The following is a 9,019-nucleotide window of genomic DNA, read 5'->3' as shown; positions in this document are numbered from 1 at the left end:
CTTCAAGCTTATGGCCCCTGATATACATCTAAAGGGTCTCATGACTGAGGTTTTAGTAAACAGTAATAAATGGTGTTTCCCTAGCAACAGCTAGTCCCTCAAGGTCCTGGAAACCTTGCTTCCAAAATTCCTTTGACACTTACTCTATCCCTGACCCCCCTCTCAATCTGAGGGTATATAATGAGTTACCCCTCACGACCCCGGTGCAGCTCTTCCTGCCCGCGGGTTCTTTCTTGGCCACTGGCTCTGGACCACCCCAGACTTCAAAACCAGGGCCATCCTCATTTCAGACTAGCTGGCTATCAATTCAGAGGTTCCTATGACCACCCTCAATTCGATAATTTGCTAGAGCAACACACAGAACTCAGGAAGTACTACCCTTATGATTTCAGTTTTAATATAGCAAAAGAATACAAATTAAAATCAGACAAGGCAGAGACACAAGGGCAGAGTCCAGGAGGGGTCCTAACATAGAACTTCTGGCCCTCTTCTCGCCATGGGATCATGGAGTCCTGACCATGATGTGTGTGACCGTGTGCTCACAGTATTGCCAAAAAGGGAAGTTTACCCAAGCCTTTGTAGTGTTTACTGGGGCTTGATCACATACTGCTTGTGAGATCAATGTAGTTGATATGCTGATTCAGAAGAGGATTTAGCTGGAAATCAGGTTTAGATTTAGGCATGAGATCATAAGACAAAAGTGACTGGATAATCTGTGAAGGACTGCAGTGCAAGCTGGTGGTTATGATTAAGAATGTACTGGAAGTTGGGGCACCTGGGTGGCTGAGTTGGTTAGGCGTCCGACTTCCACTCAGGTCATGATCTCACAGTTTGTGAGTTTGAGCCCTGCATCGAGCTCTGTGCTGACAACTCAGCCTGGAGCCTGCCTCAGATTCTGTGTCTCCCCCTCCCTCTGCCCCTCCCTTGCTCATGCTCTCTCTCTCTCTGTCTCAATAGTAAATAAACGTTAAAAAAAAAAAAAAAAAGAAAAAGAATGTACTGGAAGTAGAGAAGTTTTTTAGGCATAGAAGCCTACTGAGAGTATGTGAAAGAGATTTTTGTTAAATCTACAGATTAAATGCAAGCTGAAACGTTTTTGTGTGTTGTTTTTTCTGACCTGAGAGTAAACTTCACTCTTCAGCACTTTTTCTATATTTTTCATCTTGCATGGACAATTTATCCCTTTATTTTTATGTTAATTTCTATTTTTATACATGTAATACATGTATATAATAGCATGAATGTTGCTTAAGATTTCTAATAAAAAATCAGTCCCCTGCAACATCCCCACATACCACCCAGTTCTACTCCCCAGAGGCAATCACTTCAACTCTTTTAACTGTTTTTTTCCTAACATTTATTACTCTTTCTAAATAATATTCTTTTATGTAGCTTCTTGACAGAATGATTTAGATAAAATCTACTGACTCCCCACCATGCTGTAGAGAGGAGGGTTTTGTATCTCCATACCACATTTCCCATTTCCCTTTTTCCTGTGTTCCCTGCATAAGCATATCAACACTTTTGTTATATACCAAAGGCTGTGTTTACATTATTATGACCAAACAAATACTGTTAACAGACAAGCCAAGTTGCATTCTTAACCACACCGCCTATCTTCAACAATCTTTATTTTTCCTATGTTAAAAATTGCCATGTGTTTTTATTTGCTTATTTGTTCATGAACCCATCCAATTTTCCCCAAGCATTTCAGTACCCAGTCGTGTACCTATTAACAATGTATCCCAAATGTTAGCACATGCCACTTCCACAGTTTTCCCAGAGCTCTCCAGAATCTTCCTTTGTGCTCCTGTATAGATAGAATGTTCTCTGGGTCTGTACACAGCTGCCAACCTTGAAATTCTTAGCCTTTTATTTTTATGTGTCATTAAAATTTTAAGAAATAAAACAAAAACTCTGATGCTTATACACTATACATTCTAAAGTTCTTTTTTTTTCATAATAAGTCCCTACTTGAATTTTAAATAGTAATCTAATAACTCACTGTTTTGAAAACTGGAAAGTAAAGGAAATGACTGAAGTATTTATTATGCCGTTCTGCTTTTTCTATTCTAATTGTATCCTTGGGTAACCACATGGTAGGTAGAGGAAAATTTCTCTTTATGGAACTTCCAGATAAAAAATGATAAATGCATCTTTGAAACAAAATATCCCCATGTTATAATTCTCTTTTCCCCCATTTTGTAATTCTTTTTTTTTTAATTTTTTTAACGTTTTATTTATTTTTGAGACAGTGAGAGACAGAGCATGAACAGGGGAGGGTCAGAGAGAGGGAGACACAGAATCTGAAACAGGCTCCAGGCTCCGAGCTGTCAGCACAGAGCCCGATGCGGGGCTCCAACTCACGGACCCAGAGATCATGACCTGAGCCGAAGTTGGCCGCTTAACTGACTGAGCCACCCAGGCGCCCCTGCCCCCCCCCCCCCGCATTTTGTAATTCTTAACAAATTAATGGATCTAGTCATTGAGCATCAATGACTGTCAATGTCCCAAAAAGACAACTAGATATTATGTGCCTCCCAATGAAAGAATTCAATACCACCCATCAAGTAGTGTCGATAAAAAAAAAATCAAACTTGAATCTGATTCAGCACTGATATCCAATTACCAATATACAGGAAATGCAGATGAAAAACAAACAAACAAAAAAACCAAAAAAGTAAGTAAAATTGCACCACAGGGGTGCAGGCAGTAAAATCCAGATTATAGGAAATTTTAGGACAAATAACCCAATTTATTCAACTAATAAATTGCAAGAAATAGGAAAATGGGATGGCAAGGGAATTTAAACTTAGAAGACATAGGGGCGCTTGGATGGCTTAGTTGGTTGAGTGTCCGACTTTGGCTCAGGTCATGATCTTGCAGTCCATGAGTTTGAGCCCCGTGTTGGGCTCTGTGCTGACAGCTCAGAGCCTGGACGCTGCTTCAGATTCTATGTCTCCCCCTCTCTCTCTGCCCCATTCCCACTCATGCTCTGTCTCTCTCTCTCTCAAAAATAAATAAGCACTCAAAAAAAATTTTTTAAACTTAAAAGACATAATGGCATGTTGCAATATGTGGTCATTATTTTGATCCTGATTCACACACATTAAATAAAATTATGACATGAGACATTGGAAGTTTAATTGTTTTTAATATTTACTTATTTTTGAAAGAGAGAGAAAGAGTGCAACTGGGGGAGGGGTAAAGAGAGAGGGAGATGCAGAATCCAAAGCAAGTTCCAGGCTCTGGGCTGTTAGCAAAGAGCCTGATGTGGGGCCTGAGCCTATGAACTGTGAGATTGAGACACTGGAAATTTAAATGCTAAATATTTGATTATATTAAGAGATTGTTGTTAATTTGGGTTGAACAGATTGCTTAAAAAGTCTTATCTTTTTGACTTGCATGTGAAAATAATTACCTAGAAGCTCTGAACTCTGTATTTTTGGGACTTTTGTGGAGGCTTCATCACATAGGCATGATGCATCTTCTCTGGAGTAGAGAATTGGGAGGGCGTGCTGAAAATTCCAAGCTTTGAATCATGGCTTGGTCTCTCTAGTGACCAGCTCCCATCTAGAAACCCACCAAGAGTCACCTCATTAGAACAAAAGACAGTCCTATCATGGAGGAAATTACAAAGATCTTTGGAGCTCTATGTCAGGAACCAGAGTCAAAGACTACACGTTAGAACAAAAAATTCTTCTACCATCCCCTATTTACAAGAGTATTAGGAGTTCTGAGCCAAGAACCAAGGGCAGAGCCATATATAGATAATAATATGGGTATTATTATTTCACAGTAGATTATTTCCATAAAATGGTATTTCACTTTTAACATTGTGATACAGCCTCTAAGATTTTGTCATGATGATTCCTTATTAAAAATAACAGTATAGGGGCATCTGGGTGACTCAGTCAGTTAAGTGTCCAACTTCCACCCAGGTCATGATCTTGCGGTTCGTGGGTTTGAGCCCCGCCTCAGGCCCTGTGCTGACAGCTCAGAGCCTGGAGCCTGCTTCAGATTCTGTGTGTGTGTCTCTCTCTGTCCTCCCCTCTCAAAAATAAATAAACATTAAAAAAAATAATAATAATAACAGCATCAGTGATCATATGGAGTTCCAGGCACTGTGTTAAAAGCTTTCTTTTCTGGGGCACCTGGGTGGCTCAGTCAGTTGAGCATCTGACTTCAGCTCGGGTCATGATCTCGCAGTTCATGGGTTCAAGCCCCGCGTCAGGCTCTGTGCTGACAGCTCAGAGCCTGGAGCCTGCTTCAGATTCTGTGTCCCCCTCTCTCTCCGCCCCACCCCTGCTTGTGCTCTGTCTCTCTCTGTCTTTCAAAAATGAATAAACATTAAAAAAAAAAGCTTTTGGGGTGCCTGGGTGGCTCAGTCGGCTAAGCGTCCGACTTCGGCTCAGGTCATGATCTCGGGCTCTGTGAGTTCGAGCCCCGCGTCGGGCTCTGTGCTGACAGCTCGGAGCCTGGAGCCTGTTTCAGATTCTGTGTCTCCCTCTCTCTCTCTGACCCTCCCCCGTTCATGCTCTGTCTCTCTCTGTCTCAAAAGTAAATAAACGTTTAAAAAAAAAAAAAGCTTTCTTTTCTTTTTTTTTTTAATTTAATTTTTTATTTTTTAAAATTTACATCCAAAGTAGTTAGCATATAGTGGCAACAATGATTTCAGGAGTAGATTCCTTAGTGCCCCTTACCCATTTAGCCCATCCCCCCTCCCACAACCCCTCCAGTAACCCTCAGTTTGTTCTCCATATTTATGAGTCTCTTCTGTTTTGTCCCCCTCCTTGTTTTTGTATTATTTTTGTTTCCCTTCACTTATGTTCATCTGTTTTGTCTCTTAAAGTCCTCATATGAGTGAAGTCATGTGATTTTTGTCTTTCTCTGACTAATTTCACTTAGCATAATACCCTCCAGTTCCATCCACGTAGTTGCAAATGGCAAGATTTCATTCGTTTTGATTGCCCAGTAATACTCCAATGTGTATATATATACCACATGTTCTTTATTCATTCATCCATCGATGGACAATTTGGGCTCTTTCCATACTTTGGCTATTGTTGATAGTGCTGCTGTAAACATTGGGGTGCATGTGTCCCTTCAAAACAGCACATCTGTATCCCTGGATAAATGCCTAGTAGTGCAATTGCTGGGTTGTAGGGTAGTTCTATTTTTAGTTTTTTTGAGGAACCTCCATACTGTTTTCCAGAGTGGCTGCACCAGCTTGCATTCCCATGTGTTAAAAGCTTTCTATGCATCATCTCACTCAGTGTTTACCACAACCTTATGAGGTTGATATTATTATTGTCTCTACTTCACAAATGAGGAAACTAAGGCCTTATTTCAAGTCAATGGAAAGTCCCGGACTCCCACCCAAGGATATTTAAGTTCAGAGGCTGTGCTTTTAACCTCTAAGCTATCTTTCCTCTAAATTAGGAAATTAAGTTTGAGCAAGATCATTTATTTGTTTATACCATTGCCTTGTTCCAGAAAGGATTTCAGGCATCTGGTTAAGTAACTTGTCCAAGATCACCCAGACAATAAGTAGCAGAGCCAGGAATCAAATCTTTCTCTCATGAACTGTATAAACTAAGTGCGATAACACAGATGCAGACCCACATTATATATTTCCTCATAAACTTGAGAAGGGGAAATGGGGACATTTTCTTTGGCTGGTTTTCATGTTCATTCTGGTTAGACATGTTCTCAACATTAGAGTTCCTTGCTTTATCTTTAGAGAAAGAATGAACAGGGGAGAGCGATTCCAGAATAACAGGACTGGGCAGTTCTTACACAGGCTGCCCATAAGAAGTATATAGAAGGAAAAGGCCTGAGATTATGGGGAGAGATGTTTTTGGTGCGTGGCAGGCAACCTGTAAACACTGCTTAGGAAATCCTCAGGAGGAAGGGTAAGAGAGAGCAAAGAGAGGGTAAAATAAGGAGACAAAAGAGAGAAGTCATGTATTAGGGGAAGTGGAAGGTGGTGAGAGGGGCACTTATACCTGTTCAAGTGTGAGAATAAAAATAATAATTGAATTTGGTCATGCGTGGTTGCAGAGAAGAAAAGTATGAAAGGTAAACACCACCAAAGCAGCCATTTTTTAAAAACTGCATATCCTAAAAATCACTTATCTCAACTCAGGGACAGTCCCCTCAAGTCTGAGCAATTAAGAGTTTTGTCAGTCCCTCTGGATCCTCTCTTCTTGAATCTGTAGCATCGTCCTTCTTAAGGCACATAATCCATTTTTTTTACCCCTAAGACTCATTCCACATGGGATTGTATAAAGAACTGTCTTTTCTTGGCAATAACTCAAAAAATAAATAGAATGAAATATATACTCATTCTTCTTTGTATGCTAAAAAGTGGAGCATTCGTTTGCTTTCAGTTTGAATTATTATAAAAACATCGCAGAACTTGTTCTTAATATTTCTTTTCTTCTCCTTCTTCTTCATCTTCTTCTTCTTTTTTATGAAGGAGCCTGTCTCAACTTAGTATCCTTAACCAAACATACTTTAGTCTCAGGGCAAGAACCGGCTATAAAGAAAATACCGTTCTTTTAATAGCAGCTCTTTAGCCCTGGCTGTTCACTAAAAGCTAACTATGAGGGCAAGATGCATTTGAAACTTCTCATTAAGAACCATGATGTTTTACTTAAGTTGGACTATGCCACTCTGGATAATGTGAAACAGCAGTCACTTATTGAGAAGCAGGGACAGGAAGAGGAAATGGCTGATCTGTAACTAGAGTTCTCCAAAGGTGGTAGGTACATTTATTAATCTCTTGGGACCTATATTCAGTTAGCAACTTAAGCTGACTAGCACGTGTGTTGAGTAATGTTTAAATCGTCAGAGTGCACATATAGGAATTTAACATCACAGAAATTTATTTTTTCCCCATCCGTCCTTTCTAGACATTTCCTTTTTTAACTAAATTATGCAAACAACATTCAAAAAAGCAACTCAGTTCAGGCTTGTTTGATAGAATCCTGTAGAATATTGATCATTAGAACTTCTCTTTTGCCACCAGACATGGACAAAGAGTCCTCTGTTCTAAGTAAATTAATCTAGGGCAAAGAAATTTCCATATCGCTTGCATTTAGTTTGGAGTTTTCCTTCTTTCTCCAAAGGCACCATTATGTGTGTGTGTGTGTGTGTGTGTGTGTGTGTGCGTGCGTGTATACATATACACATTATATATGGAATCATATATAAAATATATAAATATATTTTAAATAGTATGTATTACATTTTTTAAATGTAAGCAATTTAATCTTGTTTTAAGAATTAAAAATAACTGAGGTAATTGAAGGAGTTGCAAATTCTACAAAGTAAATAGCAAAACCATGATGTTCTGGAAATATATGGAAACATGCAAATAGTAGAAAATGTATTATTATGATAGCCAGTGGCTAAAGGTCTGACCTAAATTAATTTAATCCCTCACTAACTACTTTGTAAAACCTCAGGTCCAATGCTAACAATAGCCCTCACACAAATGCAGCAGAGGCACAAATGTATTAGACCTAAATGCCCTATAAAATGGTTTGAGACCTAGAAGATCTGTGCCCTGATACTATTTTAAAAAATTATGACTGATAAGACATTCTCAGCTTGAGAAGCCTTGAAAGAAAAGTGACTCATTCCATAAAGGCATTTTTATAAGGGAAGTGGATTTAGAATATAATGGTGACATTTAGTCATTATAAAGCAGATAATTTCATGAAGAATAATTTGATATTTATAACAGCATCATTGTCAATTAAATTTTGTAAAGAGTAAAAGTGAATCAAAGGTCCTTGGTGAGCAAAGAAAGAGGAAGTGGAAGCTCTGTGATGGGGTGGTTAGCAGTTAGGAGGGAAGAAAAACAAAGGAGTGATTGTACTAATTATTGCAGTTTTTTGTTTTTAATTCCACTATCTTTTAGGTCGTCATCATAGCAGAATCAAATGCCCTTAGTATTATATAAATGTATATAAATCCAGGTTTCTTTTTTTTTTTATTTTTTTAAATGTTTATTTATTTTTGCAAGAGAGAGAGAAAGACAGAGACAGAGGGTGAGTGGAGGAGGGGCAGAGAGAGAGGGAGACACAGAATCTGAAGCAGGCCCCAGTCTCTGAGCTGTCAGCACAGAGCCAGATGTGGGGCTCAAACTCACAAACCATGAAATCATGACCTGAGCTGAAGTTGGATACTTAACCGAATGAGCCACCCAGATGTCCCTATAAATCCAGGTTTCTAGATGGCCAAATCTTCTTGTGGATTTCATTGTCTCCTTCTCCCACCACCCTCCCCCCACTCTGGATTACTCATCTAATGTACTAGTTTCTCTTCTGCAAGGCTTCCTTAAGATTTTGTTGCAATTTTTGGTTGCTGACCCGGTCCTTGAAGGACGGTTGTTTACTACATTCTAAGAAAGCCACAAACAAGGAGGGTCTCCATTGTTCTTTGGTTACACATTCCAGTCTATTCAAATTGTGAACCAACTTGTTTTTCTATTGTTTGTAGTCTATAGCCTCATATACTCTGTATTACCTCCTGAAGACAAGACAGGTATTTTAAATGTCAGAAACATGCGTAAGTAATCAAACTCTATTGTATAATATATTGTGCCAAGAATGTATTTTCACACATGGTGTGTTAGTGAAGAAATAAAACCTTTAAAGTGAAGTGTTTTCTATTAGGCTACTTAATATAGAAATGGTTCATGCCCTGAGGCAAAAATTAATTGATGTTTAGGCATAACTTAGTGATTTTTAATTGAAACCTTTTTTAATTGAAACAAGTGTAAATCTGGAAGCCAAATCACATTTTGAGTCTATGGATTTATGACTAGAATAAGTTTATGCTGAATTAGCTTTTATAAAATGTGCTTCCTTAGAAAAATAGCATTAGCTCCAAAATAAATGTTTTTGGTGGCTTTCTTGCACCCAAAACAAAATTACTGAAATTTGACAATAGCATAAAACATTTATCTTAATTAATAGTAGCACATATTTGAGAATAAAGTATGTTC

Source organism: Acinonyx jubatus, chromosome E1 (genome assembly GCF_027475565.1).
Source record: "Acinonyx jubatus isolate Ajub_Pintada_27869175 chromosome E1, VMU_Ajub_asm_v1.0, whole genome shotgun sequence".
Lineage (NCBI taxonomy): Eukaryota > Metazoa > Chordata > Mammalia > Carnivora > Felidae > Acinonyx > Acinonyx jubatus.
Note: the sequence above shows the minus strand (reverse complement) of the source record.